Raw genomic sequence first — 21,821 nt, 5'->3', positions numbered from 1 at the left:
CACAGGCCTCCACCCTGTAGACATTCCCAATCTCAAAAGTCCCGGAGCGAGGTGCCATTACAACGCCCGCACCAGGACTATCAACAAACCAGCCGCCATATCATTCCATGTTAGCACCCGCCACCCAAGATGGTATTATCTAGGGGGGAAAAAAGAATAGGGTGGGTCACCGGGTGACACAGTCTTCCCCCAGAAATAGATTTTCCTTTGTCAAAATCCCTTTTCTGGGTTCCAACCTGTGTCAGCCGGTGAAATAATAACAGAGAATTAAATATACCAGCTTGGTGAAGATCAAATGAAATATTGTAATGGAAAGAAATAAAACTATTAGTCCAAGTGAGTTTTAATTATCCAAAACAGAAAACATGTAAGGACATAAGAACATTAAGGTGTGGAAACCATGCCCCACAGCAAACATGAAAATACATAACATTAAAACATAATCAAACTATACTTAAATGCTAACAAAAATCCTGAAAAGACAATATGCAACATGGTCAGGAGACAGGCTGTGAAGCATGCCTGACCTGTAGGAGAGTAAATGGAATAAATGAGGCAGGTAGGTGGGAGAAAGAGTGACAGAAAAGAATGAAATATATAGAGGTATCATTCAGAGGGAGGGACAATGCTTCCTGCCGCCACTGTGGGAAATTTTAGAGCCTCTAGGGATTTCATGTAGTGGCGTTTGAAAACCAAAGGTGATTTCCACCCCATATATTTCTTGAGATCCTCAAAATTCATATGATGAAAATAATTAGTGGAGGTGGCCACCGCCCTAATATCATGAACCTTTGGAACTGAGTCTGGGTTAGCTTGTTTAATAAAATACAAAATCTGTTGTCTGATGGCCTTCATAGAAATAGTTCCTCCACCTTCCCCTAACAAAAAGAGGGCCTGAAGTTATATTAGAGGTTCTGTCTAAACAGGCCTTTAAAGTAAAGACTGGGCATAATGATAGGTCTTGTGGAAGGGGATAACCTTCCAGGAGGACCATCTATCTCGAGGATCTTCATTCTTAGCTAGAAATTTAGGTGAGGGGCTAGCAGAACTTCTCCTGACGGGGAGGAAATCAACATGGTTCGGTTCTCTCTAGATAGAGCAGACAGCTCAGAAATTCTAGCACCTGAAGCTAAACTAATTAAGAATAAGGTCTTCCTTAACAGGCTTAAGAATGAACAATTCTGATTATCAATTTCTGATGCTAATTTAAGAACATCATTTAAGAACCAAGAAACCGTGTGTGGACGGGTTACTGGTCTCAAGCAGCACATGCTCTAGGGATTGAAGAAAAATAAGAACCTGTTAAGTTAATATTAAAACCATGTAAAAATATCTTTCTCAAAGCTGATTTGGCTGTAGTAATGGTGCTAGAGGCAAGACCTTTTTCAAATAATGACCTAAAAATGAGATTGCAAGGTTCTGGTCATTACTGTTGCTTCAGATTCTTTCAAGAAGAGTGCTAATTTCTTGACTGCTGAGTCATATTGTCTGAGTGTAGATTCCCTTTTGTCTGATTCTAAAAATAAAGTATTAACTGGATCAATATTAGCATCTTTCTGAGCTGCAAAATTTCATGAAATCCATAAAGCTAGGGCATTTTGAACTCTTGAGGAAGCTGACACAGTCTGAGTTTGTACTATTTGTGTCAATTTTGGTTTGGGAATTTGTATGCATCTGAAACTTCAGTGCTAGAAGAAGAGGGAACCAGTTGCTCTTTGGCCAGTTGGGTGCTACCAGAGCCACCTGACCTTTGAATGTCCTGAGCTTGTGCAGGACTTTCATCAACAGGTTTACTGGAGGAAACAGATAGATCCTCCGCCACTTGTTCCAGTCTATTGACATTGCATCTGTGGAGTGAGCCAGAGGGTCCAGGTTGGGAGCCACATAACAGGGAAGTTTGTGGTTGCATTCTGTTGCAAACAGATCTACCTGAGACCTGGGACCTGACTGCAAATCCACTCGAATGATGTTTTGTCCAGGGACCATTCCGACTCCAGCGGAGTTGTCCTGGATAGGGAATCTGCAATTACATTCCGAACTCCTGCCAGATGAGTAGCTGACAGATGCCACTGGTGCTTGTTTGCTAGGGAGAATATTGCTATCATTACTTGGTTGATCCGGCTCGATTTGGAACCTCCCCTGTTTATACAATGCACCACCACTGCGCTGTCCAAGACCAGTCTGATACGGATTAGTCTGGTTGGGCGCAGCTTCTTTAACGTTAGAAAAACTGCCATTGCTTCCAGAACATTGATATGGAACTGGCGGAACATAGTGGACCATGTTCCTGCACTTTCTTGTGTTGAGAGTATCCTCCCCACCCACTTAGAGAAGCATCGGTATGAATCACTAATGCCAGAGGGGGAAATTGGAGTGGTACTGACTTTGATAAGCTCTTGACTGTTGTCCAGGGCCGGAGTCTCTTCTTCAGAATTGGCAGAATTAGAGACACCTTGTCTCTGAACCTGATGTTGGCACGTCTCCGCCATACCCTGTTTATATCCTTCAGTTTGGTTTTCAAAAGTAGATCCGTTACTGAAGCAAACTGAAGAGAGCCTAAGACTCTTTCTTGGGTCCCAGGAAGCTTTCTTGTTCTTGAGGAACTGTCTGGTTGCTTTGGCTATTTCTCTCCATTTGGCCGGCAGAAGAGATAGTTTGTGTGAACATAGGTCCCACCGGATCCCCAATCACTGAAAGCGGCTCTCCGGAACTAGGCGGGATTTCTCCCTGTTTATTTGGAAGCCTAGAGATTCCAGAAAACCGATTACTATGGTTGTTGCTTTCCGGCATTCGCTGGCGTCGGGTGCCCAAATGATCCAATAGTCCAGGTATGCGGCCAGCATGATCCCCTGGAGACCGTAGTTGTTGAACTACCGTATCTGCCAGTTTGGTGAAAATTCTGGGGCTATGTTGAGACCGAATGGCATGACTCTGAACGAGTATGCTTGCTTTCCCAGTCTGAACCCCAGATAAGGAGAGAACCTTCTCGCAATCGGGACGTGATAATAAGCGTCTGAAAGATCTATAGAGGTGGTTACGGCTCCACGGGGAGTAGGTCCGGTCCGAACCTGCGAGACTGTAAGCATCTTGAAATTTGTCGCATTGAATGTAAGAATTTAGACGAGACAAGTCTAGGATTATTCTTTGCTGACTGGAACCTTTCTTCAGCACACTGAACAGCCAGCCCTGAAACTTCAAATGTCTCGCTTTCTTTACTGCCCTCTTTTGTAATAGATCCTTCACAAAGTCCTTTAGGACTTTGGATGGTGACTGATCGAACCTGACTGGGGGGAGGGCCTCTGCTCCAACTCCACCCCAAGCCTTTGGAGACTATGCTGTGGGCCCATGGACTGAAGGTCCATTGGTCCCGAAAATGGTATAACCTCCCACCTACCTGAGAGATCTCACTGGGAGGGAGATGGTCTGCCTCCTCTGGTACCTCTGCCTCCCCTCCCTCGGGAGGAGGAGCGAGACGCCTCTTCCCTACCTCTAAAGTAGCCTCTGGCTCTGCTTCCCCTGGCATTCTGTCTAATCGCCGAAAATGCACCTGGCTTTCATATGAGGCATTGAAAGCTGTTCCCTCATGAAACATGGGGGATGCAGGGGCAGCGAGGGGAGTGATGAGCTGGTTGAACCAGCACATACTGAGGTTGAGGCTGGGCCTCGAGAGGTTGAAGGCTGACCAGCTGGGGAGACTGGAACAACCTGCACAACAGTCTGGCAGGGAGCCTCTTGAACTTCTTGAACCTCTTCCCAGATTTGGGATGAGGTCCGGCAAGACTCTGTCAGCTTCCGTTTGAAGGGGAGACCCCAGCGGGAGCGGGGACTCTGATTAGCCCTGGTAGCCTTCAGCTAGGATCTGCGTCCACCTCTTCCTGGGGGAAGAGATTAGCTCCCCAGATGGAGCTCTTCATGAGCCTATTGGGCTCATGCCGGATAAAGCTGCCGAGAAGATGTGTTTCCGGCAGTTCATTCGAGCCTTGATAAAGTCATGAAGGTCCTGTTGAAAACCTGCTAGAGAGATTTAGTCAGGACCTGGAACAGGGCGTCCTCATTATAGACAACAGACAGTTGCCTCAGCCAGAGTCAGAGAGTTTAAGGACCTGCTCAGCCTGCTCTTAGTGTTGGCTTCGGCCTTCAGGAGCGAATCCGGGATCTTGGAGTTGCTCACTGAAGAGGGCAGAAAGCGCAATCGAGGTCAAGTCTTGTCACTGTGAAGGTGGCTGGGCTCCCATCCAAAACTCAGAATCTCCGGGAAAGACCAGAGAGGTGGGATCTGTCTCCCGGAGTTGAGGAAGGGTTTGCCCTCCATGCAAGCCTGACTGGTGAGCAGGGCTACCTTCGTTGTGCATGGGGTGGGGATAGCCTCCCAAAAGAGAGAACATCGTGAGACGTGCCCCTTGGCTGGAGTAAGTTTTGTGTTCTCCGCCTGCCACTCCGTCAGCGTGCGCAACAGGGTGGACTGTGCCTGATCCTCGGGAAGATGACAGTCTCCTTTGGGACCTTGTCGGACCTAATCCAGGCCTCCTCTGTAAGTCTGGCGTAACCTGGGTAAGGGCTGCAGACCAGGAGGAAGAATTCTAGTTCTTCCAACCTGCGGTGCCCAGACCCTCTATGGTAAGGGTGTCTTCATGCTGGGGAGCATGAAGAGCCAGGCGCCAGGGTTTCCCTTATCAAAGGGAGGAAGACCGGAAGCGTCCGGAACAGCCAAGGATCGGCGGAACGCTCAGAACGCGCATAAACCCAGAGATCAAGTTCTCCTGGGTTTTTACCTGCTGTGTTAGGGACAGCACAGATGCATTGGAGGTAGACAGTTTGGAAGAGTTCTGACAGTTTGTCATCAACCCTCTTGTCTAACTTCTGCATAAGAAGCTCGGCAAAAGCTTCAGCATCAAAGGAAGGAGGAGGGGGACTCTCCTTGCTTTGTTTAGACCGTGCTCCCTTCCCAGAGGAAGAGGCCTTGCTCGTGACACGCACGGGGCCAGGAGCCCGTGACATCTTCGAGGAGCCCCAGCGGACCTTCTTGGTTTTGAGGGTCTTTGTTAAGGTCTTTGTTCTCACCCGACTTAACCTTAGGGGACGGTAGACCTTGAACCGTCCATAAGGTAAGAGGATTTCCCAAACCCTCTGAAAGAAGAAGCAGAAGAAGAAGGAGAACTAAATAGAAGATCATCTGCCTCACTTAACCCCTTACCTGCTTGTGGATCCAGGTCTACGCTCATCGGTTCGAGGTTGATGTTCATGGCAGCAACCTCCTCCAGAACCTCCCATAAACAGCCACTTCTTCCTGGGAGGGTTGTGTCATCTCCCGGATCCCAGCGATCAAGGGGGCGGCTACTTCCTCCGGGACCGACGCTGAGACCCAGGCGCCAGGGTAGAGGATGCTACAAATCTCTTTTGGGAGAGGACATAGGGCTTCCCCGACCGGACGTTCCTCCCAAAGCCGCTGACCCAGGTCTTGAGGGTCAGTAACGAAGAGTCACGGGAGCTGCGGTCAATCTGAAAGAAGGAGAATGTCAACTAACAAGATCTCCAGACTCCCGTAAAATTATCCACAAAATTCGTAAACTCAAGAAAGAACTATGAACCAGAAACCCTCAGCTTACCGAATCATCTAACACTGCTCATACAGAGCGTAGCACACACATCCATCCGGGTGCCAGGCGATCAGGTCCCTGACATGAACTGCGCAGCCGGAGTGGGACCTGCACACCTCGTGCCCACAAGCCTGTTGCAGGGACCGCCGTGCACCCCTGCTCCTGACAACGCACCACCTGTAAGTGGACGGGTACATGAGTATGCTAATAAGGCACGCCGGAGTAGGGCGCGGAGTAAGTCTTAGGATAATAAAGACTGACGGAGCATGCAAAAGTCGGTCAGACCCTGCCGGGAAAATCCCATGAAAGGTTGAGGTATAACTATCTTATACATGCTAAATAAAAGGGACCGCGGAGTTAGTCCGGAGAAACTAGAGTCCCTCTGAGAACATAAATCAAAAAACTAAATAATAATAAACAATCAAAATGAATGGTTAACTGGCTGCAGCTTATAAAATAAAAGGATTTCCACTTGGCGCCAGGGAAGTCAAGTTACACCATAAGTATAGTGACGCAGATCCTCAGGAGGCGTGGTGAGCACCCCTCCGACCATACCCATACCCACCAGAGTGGTTATCAAGAAAAAGAGGGTAACGAAAGCCCGACAACCTAGCGGAAGACATTATAAAAAGATCTGGCCAAAGTCAAGATAGATACCCAGAGAGAAAGGTCAAATGTTCTAAATGAATAGAACGGGAAACAAACAAGGGACGATAATAACTTAGACATGCTGACATGTAAACAGAAGACAGTCAAGTGGAAAACTCAACTGGCTACCAAAATAACAATTCTCCACGGGTGACGGTCCAAGAGAACGACTACCCTGGCTGGGGGATCCCAAAGTGAGTCGTCACACACTGACGCTAGGGAAAGGAGGGGGATAGGCCAATGGAGGGACCTGGAAGATAGGCCAGAGAGTGAGAGAGCACCCCTGGACGCCTGAAAGCCCACTCCCCCTCCCGAGGAGCCGATCATGAACGAACGACTACCACGGAAGGAGAGAAGACAATGAAATCCTCTAAAGGCCAAAGGAAAAAAAAAATGGTAATCAAAGAATGGTGGCCAGGGGTGGGAAGCACCCCCAGACACCAGACGAGTTCTCTACAGGTGCCGATCAACAGATATTAGTAACCCTGGGTAGAGAGAACTAGGGAGAACCACTCAAATGCAGGGAAGGGGTAAGGAATGCAGGCTAAAACAGGGAATGGGAAGGGCTCAGGCGCACAAACCTTGGCATGTTAACAATGCATACGAAAACAAGCCAAGGGTGTAATGGAGGAGGGAGGAGAGGGGGAGGGTGGTAGGAGAGGGGTGAAAATTCACGAAGCTGGGATGCTGTCCCGACATCGACAGCTCGGACAGGGGTAGGCTACGAATATGAATACCCTCGCTATTCTAGCTTAACCTTACTAGGACTCAAGGGTCCAATCGGAAAGGCCAGAAATAGGAGAGGGGGAAAACGAGGCCTAAAACACCCATCCAACCAAACGAAACATCGGAAAAAGTGCAGAACATGAGACCCTCCTACACACCTAACCTACCTCCGTAGGGAAGGGAGCAAGAGCCGCAAAAAAGTAGCCTAACTTCCTAGGCTAACCTAACCGACCCCAGACCAGCAAAGGAGGGAGGGTAGCCTGGGAGAGGAACACGGGATCTATCTGACTAAGGTAGTAAAAGTTAACCATGCAATAATATATCATATAACAAAGAAATAATTTAAATTATAAAAATACACATGTAGAAGGGTGAACCAAACCCAAATATATGAAACGCAAAGGTAAAATGGCTGACCCTTATGAAAAAATGTAAAATGTACCAAAATAATCCATAAATATCTATATCATCCGTGTATGCTAACAGTATAATAAAACTATAAGGCATAACAGTACTATCTCAGAGAATATACCTTGAGCTGGAGGAGGTGAGGGTCAAAATTATTAAACTAAATAAGACTGAATAAAAATCCCAAAGGCAAGAGGAAAATAAGTTCCCTAAGAGACAAAAGGACCAAAATTAAGGCAAAGGAAGGGGTAAAATAAAAGAACTAATTATAAAATTAAGTAAATATGAAATTATGCAAACATACATAAAAACATATAAAAAATCAAGGGAAACTAAGCCCCACCAAGACCGTAAATAACAGACTGAAGGTCACATGAGGACAGGAGCAAAGGTCAAGAGGGTCGTGAGAGAGAGATGTTATATTTAAACCCCAAATTATTAATTACTTGAGGAAAATAAGGAGCCTCAACCGCCTAAAATAAAAAGAGGAGATGATACTCAACTTAGAAGAAGACATATCCTGCAAGGAAGCCATCACAAGGAAAAAAAAATGCCAAAACAGCGCACAAGACAAAAAACACAAAAAGGTCGGCGCATGCTATAAATTGAATGATATGGCGGCTGGTTTGTTGATAGTCTGGGAGCGGTGTGGGCGTTGTGTCGGCACCTCGCTCCGGGGACTTTTGAGATTGGGAATGTCTACAGGGCGGAGGCCTGTGATAGTGACAAACTCACCCTTTCATATACACGACTCCATTTTATGGAGCTCGCTCTGAGGGTAGTAACCCCAGCTTTGCATTTAGCTTTTCTCTGGTATATTTAGCAATGAATTTACCTAGAAATATGTGCTGAATGGATATTTCACCGGCTGACACAGGTCCCCCAGAAAATGCTATTTTACATTTTTTTTAGAGAAACCAGGTAATAGCTGCTTTTTGTTACCGGAGGATTCAGGGTGAAGTTCTAATTAGGTGTTGCAGCATTTACTGGATAGTTAAACACAGCTGGGATACAAGGTGAATCATTACAACCAGAGTTAGTGAGATTCTGAAAAGCAGCCACCTGATGGGACACTGATCAAACAATATCACTGAAGTTATACCTCAACACTTGATATTAATTATAAATAGATTCTGCACTTTACTGTACGTTTATTATTCTTTGCCAATTGCTGTTTTGCACAGAGAGTTTCTTACTACTTCAACCATTGTCGCTTTAACCCATAACACACTGTAATCACCAGAAGGACTATGTGAAATTCTAACAGCACTATCCGTAGTATTAACATGCATGTCCACCTGCACCACTTGTGAAAATCTTAGTTTTATCTTTTCAAATCTTTAGGTGAAATCTGTATATCAATCTGAAAAACAAAAATGTAAGTATATATAAGTGTAATTTGCTACAAAATAGTTTTTAAATCTGTAGCTAAAGTACATGATGCCTAAAATTTCAATATTAACTACTTAGTTGTATCAACACAAAAAACTTTCAAGGCAATGATGCACGCCATTGAGCTAAATTATGCATTTCACTCATATAAACCATAGTATTGTAGTTTGTCTTTCTAGTGGCTTCAGTGGCAATTGTTACAAATTCTTAATTACTATACTAAAACAACCAACCACAACAACCTGGAAAAACAACATTCATGTATCCATGGAACAATGTGGAGGCTTAAGCATTCTCTCCTCTTGCAGAAATAAAGAATATCATAGCCCTACTCTGGCTGAAAAAGGAGTGGACAGACCCCGGAAATTACCCAGCTGGTGACCCTTTTAGGACAACTTATTTCCATAAGTTAAAAACCTGAACCTAGGCATGCTGGACCTTCACACCTAAAGGTTAACCAGCAACATCTCAGAAAGAGAGAGGGCAGCCAAGGTAACTGCTACACCATGACTCCACAGCGCAAATGTACCAGTCAAAGAGGAAAATTGTTTGAAGTTTGTGCCATGGAAGGAACATTAATCTGGTCTAGGCCTCTCATCCCAAAATAAAAATTTCTGGTTATCTTTAAGGGTAGACAAGGGCTTATTAGTATCAAGAGTTACATGTATGCCTTTTGCCAGGATTTTATGACTCAAGGGATGGATTATTCTGCCGGACAGATCTATCAACGTCTGCAACAATATTTCAGGAAACAGGCTTGTTAAAAAATCTATTAGTCTCAAAGATGCATCCTTTCTCTTTGTCCTGAAAAGTTTAAGATGAACTCCTTATCAACTTTCAGAATGAGCCTCCTTACTTAGTTTTCAGTTTTAGTCTTTCTCTTCTTGGCTCTTAAAAATGTATCCTTGTTTACCAAAGCCTGGAACTCTGTTCGCCTGCTTTTTTTAGGCTGACTTTATTAAAAATCTTAAAATTGTCCAACCAGTGATTGTTCTATAGTGCCTTTTGCCATTCTTTAGTTTTAACCCTTTCATATCTGCATAGTTATCACATCACTGAGGGCACATGAGCTTCCATGTGTCTGGGAGCAGCTGACAGTCAGAAAAAATAATTATTTCGAAAATTCAGCAAAAATAGAAATTTTATGCCAACAACGTTCATTTTGCTGTCCTTTTTTCTAAATGTTTATATTTTATGGTGGAATAGTCAGAATAAGAGTCCCAGCCCTCTAAATACAAAAAAATGTGAACTATTTCACGAAAAAAAAAAAAAATCTTTACTTATTTTCATATTTTATCTGTTCAGTAACCTAAAGGTGAAAATATGAATGTCAGGCATCAGATGAATTATTTTTTATGAGAAAGCCAATAAAATTCTCTAAATATCGACATATAAAAAGAATGGAAAACAAATAAGTCCAGTTGGTGAAAAAATTGATAGAAAAAGGGCAAAGAAACAGAGCGCTCTGCCACATATTATTGAGAATTATCAGAGAAAAAGATTTTTTGAAGAGCCCTATCTCGGTTATTTTCATAGAAATTACTTTGTAAATATACGAAAATGTAGAGGAAACGTTGAAGAATAATGTGAAAGTCAAGAAAAATGGCTTTTCAGGTAACAAGCAACAGTTTCATTTTGACGTTATAAATTGATTGAAACGAAAAAATGTTACCGTTGTCAACATTATCGTTTGTAGCTCAAAAGCTATAACAGTTAAAAATGGATTATTCTTTATGAGAAAGCTAACAAAATTCTCTAAATATTGATATATAAAACAATGAAAAACAGGATAAATGTCCAGTTGGTGAAAAATTTATTTTTCTAGGGTAAGAAACAGAGCGATTTGCCCGGCATGGTGGACTGAAATTATGTGCTAGAAAAAGTTTTTTTGAAGAGTTGCCTATCTCGGTTATTTTCATAGAAATTACTTTGTAAATATACGAAAATGTAGAGGAAAAGATGTAGAATAAAGTGAGAGCCAAGAAAAATGGGTTTGGTAACAGGTCAAAAGTTTCATTTTGACGTTATAAATTGATTGAAACGAAAAAAAAATGTTACCGTAGTCAATACACACTATCGGATTCAGTTAGCTCAAAAAGCTATAACAGTTAGGCGAATGCATTATTTTTATGAGAAAGCCAATAAAATTCTCTAAATATTGATATATAAAACAATGAAAAACGAATAAGTCCAGTTGGTGAAACAATTTATAGAAAAGGGGTAAGAAACAGACCGATTTGCCCAGTGTGTGGTTACTTGGACCCTAGAAAAAGTTTTTTTGAAGAGCCCTATCTCGGTTATTTTTCATTAGAAATTACTTTGTAAATCTATATGAAAATGTAGAGGAAAAGATGTAGAATAAAGTGAGAGTCAAGAAAAATGGCTTTGGTAGAGGCAACAGTTTCATTTTGACGTTATAATTTGATTGAAACGAAAAAAATGTTACCGTTGTCAACATTATCGTTCAATAGCTCAAAAACTATAACAGTTAGTGAATGAATAATTTTTATGAGAAAGCCAATAAAATTCCCTAAATATTGACATACAAAAAATGGAAAACGAATAAGTCCAGTTGGTGAAAAAAATTGATAGAAAAGGATATGAGAAACAGACCGCTCTGCCCGTTGGTGAGAATTATCGCTAGAAATTTTTTTTTTTGAAGAGTCCTATCTCAAGTTATTTTTCATAGAAATTACTTTGTAAATATACGAAAAAGTAGAGGAAAAGTTGAAGAATAAAGGAAAGTCAAGAAAAAATGCAGGCTTTGGTAACGGCTGGAACAGTTTCATTTGACGTTATAAATTGATCTTTTTAAAAAAAGTTACCGTTGTCAACATTATTGTTCGTAGCTCAAAACTATAACAGTTAAAAATGAATTATTTTTTATGAAAAGCCAAGAAAATTCTCTAAATATCGACATATAAAATAATGAAAAACGAATCAGCCCAGTTGGTGAAAAATTGATAGAAAAGTGGGTAAAAACAGAGCGCAATAAAATAAATTATCCTTTGAAATTATCGCTAGACATTTTTTTGAAGAGCTCTTTCAGGATTTTTTCATAGATCACTTTGTAAATATACAAAAATGTAGAGGAAAGGTTGAGGAATAAAGTGAGAGTCAAGAAAAATGGCTTTGGTAAGAGCAATGTTTCATTTTGACGTTATAAGCTGTTCGAAACGAAAAAAAAATGTTACCGTTGTCAACATTATCGTTAAATTCTAGCTCAAAAGCTATAACAGTTGGGTGAATGAATTATTTTTATGAGAAAGCCAACAAAAACCACTAAATATCGATATATATGATAATGAAAAATGAGATTCAGAGCCCTGCCTAAAATCCATTCATCTCTATGTGATGCACTAACAAATTTCCGCTAGTTTTACATAAAAATATTGCTGAAAGCATGTTGGAAACTGTTCTCGATTGTCATGTTTTATGTAAACAGCCACACGTGTTTACCAGCCTTAATTGCGCATGGTCTCTGACAGAAGTGTGGCCTGCCAGGCCTGCGTGGGTGCGATCAGCTGATGTCATTGTGAGAATTTTACTACGCCATGGATTTGCAGGATGCACAGTAGAGGAACTAAAAATTTATAGAAAATAGAGGATACCAAAAGAGTGTTTCAATAATGTAATCCTACATTTTATAAAAAAAAATGTAAAAATACTGAGAGAAAACGTGGGTAGGATCAGCTGATTTCATTGTGGGAAATTTACTATGCCAGGAATTGCGCATGCGCAGTATAGGGACTGCTTGCCTGGCGTATCGATGCCTAAGTTACATATATCCAAGGTATGCTTTAGCCTATGGAAACCACCAACTGTACGAAAATAAAAAAATTTACCCCTACCACACGTACGAAAAATGTCGGTAAATTTTACGTATAATTACGTCAGTCAGACAGGAAGGGGGGTAGGGGGTTATTGCGTAATATGCCGTCAATTGGGCAGGAAAGGGTTAAAATCATTCTTGGAACAGCAATAATAATAATCTTCCTTCACCTACAACCTTTCAGTTATACCTTTAAAGAATCAGGGTCTTTAGAGAAGGCATAGCTTGACTTATTATCCGTGGGATGAAGAACAAGACCTCTCACAAGTCACACCACCTCTAATTGGCTCAGGACAGTAATTATTTGTGTTTAGGAAACTGTGATGGATGGCAAATGCTTCACAAGTTAAAACGAATGCTCATGAGATAAAAGCTTTAATAACATCATTAATCTTTAAGCCTAATTGCAGAATTTAGGAATCGGTGGTTGCTTAATCCTTGATCCCTATAGTAATAGTGGGGAAAGTGGTCCCTTCTGCTGGGGAAGATTCTAGGCAGGCAGAACAGATGTGTAAACACAGTAAGAAGAATGATGACCAGCAAAGAGATCTCCAGTCACTTACAGTGACACTTGGCTGTCATGTTGATTCTTTCTTTTTTAAATCAGAGCATCTGTCAAGAGTAACTATCATCAAGTATGAATAGATGAAACTGCTTTTCCATCACAAGCCGACTGGCCTAATAAAATTCACAGACTCTTTATCTGGATAGGCAGAAATATGTTTGGAAACATAAAACAATAATTTAGTTAATCAGCAATGAGAATTGATATAATACAGGATATTCATAGAATAGTTAAAACTTTTTTGTAACAAACTGTCCCTGACTTATGAACTACTCAACTTATTTCCATCTTCACTAACAACCATCAAAATTTCCTGGAAACACAAGTAAAAAATTTATAATGCACAAATAAACATTAATCAATAGAAAAAAATTTACAAGAGGAATAAATATGAAAAAAATACATGGTAATTATAAAATTATACATAGCATCTAATTCCTTAATACTGTATTGACCATTTTGATTTTCTGGGCTTGTCCTGTGTCGCTGAGTGACATTTCACTGAATGCGACACAGGCCTTCACTCTGAAATAGATTTTTCCTTTGTCAAAATCCCTTCATTTGACTCAGTTGTCTCAGTAAACTAATTTACAACATGTATGATAGTCTGTAACCTTACAAGGTTCCTGAATGCATATTACAGCACTATCAACTAAGATATTTGCTTTATGAAATGTTCGATGCATGAATAAATACTCACTTCTGTTGGCTATTAAGCATCACAGCCACTGAAACTGTGGATGTATGAATACGGCCTGCTTTTTTTTATTGTTTTGGAACTCTTTGTACTCTGTGAATACCGCCTTCATATTTTAGATGCCTATATACACTTTTTTTCCCGCTAATATTTGCTGAACCATGTCGAAGCCCACCTGTTGAAACAAAGATAATTTAATGCAGAATTCCTAAACATCATATGAGACATGAAGCTTCCATTAACATCAAATATTTTTAGCCCTTTGCTGTTAATTTCAACTGGCATCAAACATTAATAAGATAATAAGAGATAATGGTAACTAAAAGTAGGCATAACTGATAAACAAAAGATTTAGAGATAAGGTAGTCCCATTATAGTAAATGAGTGATTAATCCTGAAAACAATACGTACTTGAATAACATAGTCCTAATCTTGTAGAGAAAAATATCAAATAATAAGAGCCTAAAAACCCCATTATGGAAAGTGGAACAGACAAGAGCAAATTAAACCAAAATACATTATATAAAATAATCTTATTAAGTACATATCCTTTCACTGTGCAATAGTTACCTAAGCAATTAAGGGATTTTGACAAAGGAAAAATCTATTTCTGAGGAAGGTCCCGTGTCACCCGGTGAAATTCCATTACAACACAATTTCTAGGTATAACCTTGCTAGATATACCAGAGAAAAAGAGCTTTCAGGAAAGCTGGGTTACTACCCCAGTCGAGTCTTCTAGGAAAGGCGTCGGTATAGAAAAGGGTGAGTGAATTACCACTACCACGGAAACCTACTCGAAAGATCTCTCCTATCAAAACCCCGAACAGAGCGGTGAGCCGTTACAGCCCCACACCAAACACCCGCCAGGACCAGCGACACCAGCGCCACCTACCTCATTCCATGCTAGCACTAACCCCAGACTTGGCATGTGCAAGAGGGGGAGAGTACTAGGTAATTCAGGGAGGGTCACCGGGTGACACGGGACCTTCCTCAGAAATAGATTTTTCCTTTGTCAAAATCCCTTTTCTGAGTCCAGTCCCGTGTCAGCCGGTGAAATCGTGATAGAGAATCATGCCAAGGCTGCAACTACCAGGAAAAAAGGGTAATCTGAAGAAAAGGCAAAATTTTACAAAATAATTTTAATTAAGCAATCTCTTCCATGTAGCAAGAACACTAAGACTAAGGCATATTAAATCTAAGGCACATTAAAAACTTAATACTATGAAACATGGGCAGGTCCCCGGCACACGGAGAAAAAGCCCCAAAAACTTAAAATTACTTAAAGCAAATGAAACATGAAAAGAGCACAAAATAACTGCAAATATAACCTTAATACTATACACGTAAACTTAGGCTAAACACGTAAGAGACAAAATCAATGAGCATTAATATATACATATATATCTGGGGTACGTGGAGCCAAATAAAAACTGTCCAGTACCCCACAAGAAAAACAATCATGGCATGTCAGATTACACTTTTTCCATCAACAGGTACAAGAAACATCAATATGAGGAGCCAGGCAGTGAGGCATAATCAACCAGGAGAATAAGCAGAAAAGTAAATGAGGCAGGCGGGCGGGGGGAAAGAAAGGACAAGGATATGATTAATTAAGGTGGGAGATGACACTTCCCACAGCTATGGTAGAAAATTTCAGGGCTTGAGCGATTTTTAAATAGTGGCGTTTAAACACTAGAGGTGATTTCCAACCCGTAAATTTAGATAACTCTGAAAAGTCCATATTATGAAAGTAATTAATGGAAGTAGCAACTGCTCGAATATCATGAACCTTAGGAACTGAATCTGGGTTGGCCTGTTTAATGAAATATAAAATTTGTTGTCTTATAGCATTTAGTGAAAGAGTACCACCTTTCTCCCTGATAAAAAGAGGACCCGACTTACTCTGTGGAGTTCTTAAAAGGTAAGATTTAAGTGTATAAACTGGACATAAAGACTGGTCTTGAGGAAGGGCACCACCTTCCAAGGAGACCACCTGTCCTGTGGGTCTTCGTTCTTAGCTAAAAATCTAGGGTCAGGGGAAAGGAGGACCTCTCCAGACGGGAGGAAGTTCACAAAATTATCACCTCTAGTGAGAGCCGACAGTTCTGAGATTCTAGCACCTGAAGCCAAGCTAATCAAAAATAAAGTCTTCCTTAACAGATCCTGATAAGAGCAATGAAAGTTATCCATCTCAGATGCTAACTTGAGGACGTCATTGAGAAACCACGTAACAGACTGTGGGCGTGATACTGGTCTCAGACGAGCGCATGCTCTGGGGATAGATGAAAAATAGGAATCTGTAAGGTCAATTTTAAAGCCGTAAAGAAATACTTTCTTTAATGCTGACTTGATTGTGGTAATAGTGGCCGGAGCAAGGCCTTTCTCAAACAATGATCTAAAGAAGGAAACTCCTAAATTAGCTGTCATGATTTTGGCTTCAGATGCTTTTAGGAAGGAGGCTAATTTTTTGACTGCTGAGTCATACTGTCTAATAGTAGAATCTCTTTTATCTGATTCTAAAAACAGAGTGTTGACAGGGTCAATGTTTGCTCCTTTTGAGCTGCGAATTTTATAAAGTCCATAAAACTAGGGCATTCTGAATTCTTGAGGAAGCTGACACAGTCTTGGTTTGTACTGTCTGAGTCAGAATGGGCTTGGGAATCCGAAGACTCCGTAATCCCAGTTCCTGAAGAAGAGGGAACCAATTGCTCTTCGGCCAATAGGGGCTACTAGGGCTAATTGACCTTTGAATGTCCTGAGTTTGTGTAAAACTTTCAGCAGTAAATTTATTGGAGGGAAAAGATAAATCTTCTCCCAACCGTTCCAATCTACTGTCATTGCGTCTATGGCGAACGCCTGAGGGTCCAGGTTGGGGGCCACATAACAGGGGAGCTTGAAGTTGCTCTCTGTTGCGAACAGATCCACTTGGAGGCCGGAACCCGGCAAATCCATTTGAAAGATTCCGCGTCCAGGGACCACTCCGTCTCCAACGGAGTATTCCTGGACAGGGAATCCGCCACCACGTTCCGTGCCCCGCTAGGTGGGTGGCTGACAGGTGCCAGCCGTGCTTGTTCGCCAGGGAGAAGATAGCAACCATTACTTGGTTTACTCGACCTGATTTGGAGCCGCCCCTGTTGATGCAATGAACTACCACTGCGCTGTCCAATACCAGCCTGATATGAATCCGGTTGGGGGGGCGGATTTTCTTCAGAGTTAGAAATACCGCCATAGCTTCCAGGGTGTTTATATGGAACTGCTGAAACATTGTGGACCACGTTCCTTGTACTTTTGTTTTGGTGAATATCCCCCAGCCGCTTAAGGGAAGCGTCTGTGTGAACTACTAGTGCCGGAGGGGAAATTGAAGCGGAACTGTTTTGGACAGGCCTCTGACTGTGGCCCAAGGCCGCAACCTTGTCTTTAAGATTTGAGGGATAGAGAGACCTTGTCTCTGAGCTTGACATTGGCTCGACTCCGCCACACTCTGTTTATGTCTTTTAACTTTTGCTTTTAAGAGCAGGTTTGTCACTGAGGCAAACTGAAGAGATCCAAGGACCCTTTCTTGGGACCGGCGGGATGCTGATGGATTTTGAGGAATCTCCTGGTGAGAGATGCTATCTCTTTCCTCTTGGGAGGCGGGAGAATAACAGCGTGTGAGATGACAGATCCCACTGGAGACCCAACCACTGAAACCGGGACTCCGAGTCAGGCGGGACTTCTCTCTGTTCAGTTGGAAACCTAACGACTCCAGGAAACTGATGACTATGGACGTGGCTTTCTGACACTCCAGAACTGTTGGTGCCCAAATTATCCAATCGTCCAAATATGCTGCTAGGGATATCCCTTGAGACCGGAGTTGCTGTACTACCGTGTCCGCCAGCTTTGTGAATATCCTAGGCGCAATGTTCAGACCGAAGGGCATGACCCTGAAGGAGTAGGCTTGATTCCCGAGTCTGAAACCGAGGAACTGAGAGAAGTTCCGCGCAACCAGGACGTGATAATAAGCGTCTGAAAGATCGATAGAGGTGGTGACGGCTCCACGCGGAAGTAGAGTCCGTGCCTGAGCTACCGTAAGCATCACGAAATTTGTCGCATTTTATGTAGAGATTTAGACGCGACAGATCCAGGATCACTCTTTGCTGATCGGAGTCTTTTTGGGAACAGTGAATAACCTGCCTTGAAACTTTAGGTGCCTTACTTTCTTTATTGCTCGTTTGTTGAGCAATTCTGTCACATAATCCTTTAGGATTGATGTGGGTGGCTGGTAAAACCTGGTTAGAGGAGGAGGGTTTTTGATCCAGCTCCATCCTAGACCCTTTGGACACAATGCTGTGTGCCCAAGGGCTGAAGGTCCATTGGTCCCTGAACCAAAACAGGCGACCACCTACCTGTGTTCTCTCAGTGGGAGGGAGCGGGTTTATTCCCCTACCACGTCCAGGTCTTCCCCTTGGGGTGGTGTTGGGCTTCCCTCTGTGAGGGGCTTTGCCTCTTCCTCCCCTTGCAACCCTATTAAGGCCGTGAAAAAACCACGGCCCTCATATGTGGGGTTGTATGCTGGTGAGCCACATAGGAGGGTGCAGCTGGTTGGACCAGCACATATTGTTGGGGTGAGCCTTAGAGGTGGAAGGCTGTGCCACTGCCGAGACCGGGACGGCTTGGACTACCGCCTGATGGTGGGGCCTCTTATGCCTCCTGAACCGTTTTGCCTCCTCTCGTTGGGGGCGGCCAGATTCTGGGGTCTTACGCTTATAGGCAGAAATGCCCCAGCGAGCGCGAAGACTCTGGTTGGCCCGTGTAGCCTCGGCCATAACATTCGTGACCTCCTCTTCAGGGAAGAGGTTAGGTCCCCAGATCGAGCTTTTCACGAGCTTGTTAGGCTCGTGGCGGATAGTGGCATCGGCAAAGATGAACTTCCTGCATTCCAGTCTGGCCATGATAAATTCAAATAGGTCAGACTGGAAGCCTGCTAACAAGGATTTAGCCAAAACCTGAAAGAAAGGCTCGTCCGAGCAGGAGACGGCAGTAGCTTCAGTAAGGCATACAGAGTTCAACGACCGGGCTAACTTAACCCGAGCATCAAACTCCGCTTTCAAAAGAGCTTCCGGCAGCTTGGGGAGCTGCTCGCTGAATTGCGTGGAAGCGCAGAAGGGGTCCAGCTTCCCGACCGTGAAAGTGGACGGGGCGTCTGACCAGAACTCATTACTTCCTGGGAATACCAGGGAAGTAGGGTCTGTCTCCCTTAGCTGTGGTAACGGATTACCATCGAAGCACGCTCGGGCCGTAGCCAGAGCGACTTTGTCCAAGCAAGGGGTGGGTAGGTTGTCTCCCAGGGCGAACATGGTAAAGTTGCCCTTGAAAGGAGTCAACTTCGTGTTGTCTGCCTGCCACTCCGTCAGAGTGCGCAGGAGAGCCGACTGAGCTTGGTCCCTAGGGACGATGACAGTCTCCCTAGGAACCTTGTCTGACCGAATCCAAGCTTCCTCCGTAAGCCTCACGAAGCCTGGGTAAGGGGGCAGGAGATCGGGGGGGAAGAACTCCAATTCCTCCAACCGTCTCGTGCCAAGACCATCAAGTGTCAGCTTGCCATCATGTTGGATGGCCCGGAGAGCGAAACGCCAAGGGTTACCGACATCAACGGGGAGGAGGTCCGCAGTGTCGGGGATAACATACTGTGGTTCGGCTGGGGGTGGGTGAGCCATTCCCGCCAGTATGTTATCATGACTGGCCAACTTCTCAGAGATTTTGTAAATCTCGAATCCAGGTCCTCTGTAAAACGCTTAAAAGCTGATTGGCAAAGGCCTCTGCGTCAAAAGCAGGCTGGCGAGGAGGGCTTGGTTTTGCAGCCCTCTTACTCGCGCCTTTGCTGGAGGAACCAGACTTGCTCCCGGAGGCTACAGGTCCTGAGACCTTAGCCTTCGACGGGGAAGGGCAATGCCTTCTTGGAAGTCGAGGACTTATAGCCCTTCGCCTTCCATGAAGTCTTCAACTTCAACTTGGGGATAGCAGACGGAGCTCTATCACCCAAGGAGGAAGACTTCACAAAACCTGCAAAAGAAGAAATGGATGAAGCAGGGGAGTCAAATAAAGGGGCCCGCCCCAACAACCTCACTTACCTCACCACTTACCACCTGGTCCTGCTCTATATTCATTGGTTCCAGGTTAAGATTAATGGCGGCAACATCCTCCGAGACCTCAGCGTAGAGGATATCCGCTTGGGGTGGCTGGGTCTCATCCCGGATCTGCTGGATGATAGGGGTGGCAAGGTCTTCAGGCACTGCGGCGCCACCCGTGCGCGGGTAGAGCAAGTCCCTCAACCTGCGCGTCGAGGACGTGGGGCTTCCCGACGGAACGTTCCTTCCAAACCCAGCCACCCAGGCCGGAGGGATTCAAAGGCAGACTTCTTGGAAGCTTCGTCCGCCTGTAAGAAAACCAACAATTAGCTAAGGACGAAAACCATTCCGGGAACCTCATAAACAATATATAATATACGATATGAGGAGCATAAAGCAGGAGTAATGTAAAGACTGTCACTTACCAACTCATCCTGGATGGTTGTGCAGAGAGCGAAGCAAACCTCACAACCATCAGGGTGCCAAACAACCAGGTCATCCAGGCGGACCGCACAACCAGCGTGGGTCCGGCAACCTACGTGACCGTAAGGGTTGTTGGAGGGAGGCGGTGCACCCGGCTCCTCACAGCGAACAGTCTGTAAGTAGAAAAGTACATGAACCTCCCACCTAAGCAAACTAAAGCTGGCGAGGCCGGGAAACTCAACTGCAACCGGAATACTCCGGCGGAGAAGAACTCCCTATCATAAACTGGGCCAATAAGCTCTAAATTACACAGAGTGGAAGGTAAAGATTTCAGACCCGGAGTACTCGGGAATGAAGAAAAGAGAGACCAGGAACTAACCATAAGGGCTGCCAGTAAAATAACGGCGGAGACCCCTGGTATAGGACCGGACTCACGTATATATATAATGAATAAAGGAGAGTACTCCTGTAGATAACAGACTTATCTAAAAATAAAAAAAATAGTAACAAGTGATGGTAAGAACTCAAGAGACGGAGGGATCCGCTCCCTATAATGAAAAACCTTCTTACCCTTACTTCCCGCCGGAGAAACAAGACGGGTAAAATGCTCGTATGTTCATAACATAGGCTGAAGCAATATATATTACCGTATCAACGTAACCCGACGGGAGACGAATAGGTAGAGTGACTCGAACACGTTCGAGTAAACAAACCACCAACCCCAATACAGCGATGCTAGGGACGATATGGGAGGAGCGAATCCCTCAACCAACAGGAGAAGTCCCGAACTCGGAGAAAACGCCATCTAGCGTCACCCGCACGAGTAGAGCAAGGCTGGAGGGGAGGAGGGGGAGGGGAAGGAGGAGGAGTAGGCTACCAGGAAGGAACAGGAGACAAGGGAGAAGCTCACCCGCTCAACTGCACCATACCTCCCAGACAATGAATCTTGGAGGGGCCTATGACTGGGAAGCAACCAACCCGAAGCCCGACTCCTACCTAGGCGAAGCCTAATATGGACCTAACCTTAGTATAGGCTAGGAAAAGGAGGGCAAAAGGGAGGAGGAAGCAACAGGGAGAGAAATTTTGTGCCGAGAACCAGCCGGGATCGAGAATGGCGGGCAAGGGGGCGACTAGCCTAGAGGAAACACATCCCAAGAACTCGATTCCCCCCAAATGGAGGAAGAGAACTAAGGGGCTCACTCTGCCCACCGAAAAACGATCCCGGAGGAAAACAGCAACAAAACTCCCTCAACCTGAACTCCCCACCCAGGGCAAGGGGATGGAAGCAAACAAGCCTACTCCACAAGATAACCATCACTCATAAAAACTAAAATGTGCTCAACAGAGAGCGTAGCCTACCACGGGGAAGCGGTTAGATCTGAGGCTGCCGCCAGCACCCGAGGTAAACCACTCAATAAAATAATAA

At 43.9% G+C, this 21,821-nt stretch overlaps 2 pseudogenes; both read right to left on the bottom strand.

The window, feature by feature from the left end:
- LOC136835047 (peptide chain release factor 1-like, mitochondrial) overlaps positions 1–21,821 on the bottom strand; it is a 258,457-nt pseudogene that overhangs the window by 208,333 nt on the left and 28,303 nt on the right.
- The window catches only part of LOC136834658 (peptide chain release factor 1-like, mitochondrial), an 82,431-nt pseudogene that overhangs the window by 41,307 nt on the left and 19,303 nt on the right, over positions 1–21,821 (bottom strand).

Source organism: Macrobrachium rosenbergii, chromosome 54 (genome assembly GCF_040412425.1).
Source record: "Macrobrachium rosenbergii isolate ZJJX-2024 chromosome 54, ASM4041242v1, whole genome shotgun sequence".
Taxonomy (NCBI): Eukaryota; Metazoa; Arthropoda; class Malacostraca; order Decapoda; family Palaemonidae; genus Macrobrachium; species Macrobrachium rosenbergii.
This window is presented reverse-complemented; position numbering and strand designations above follow the sequence as displayed.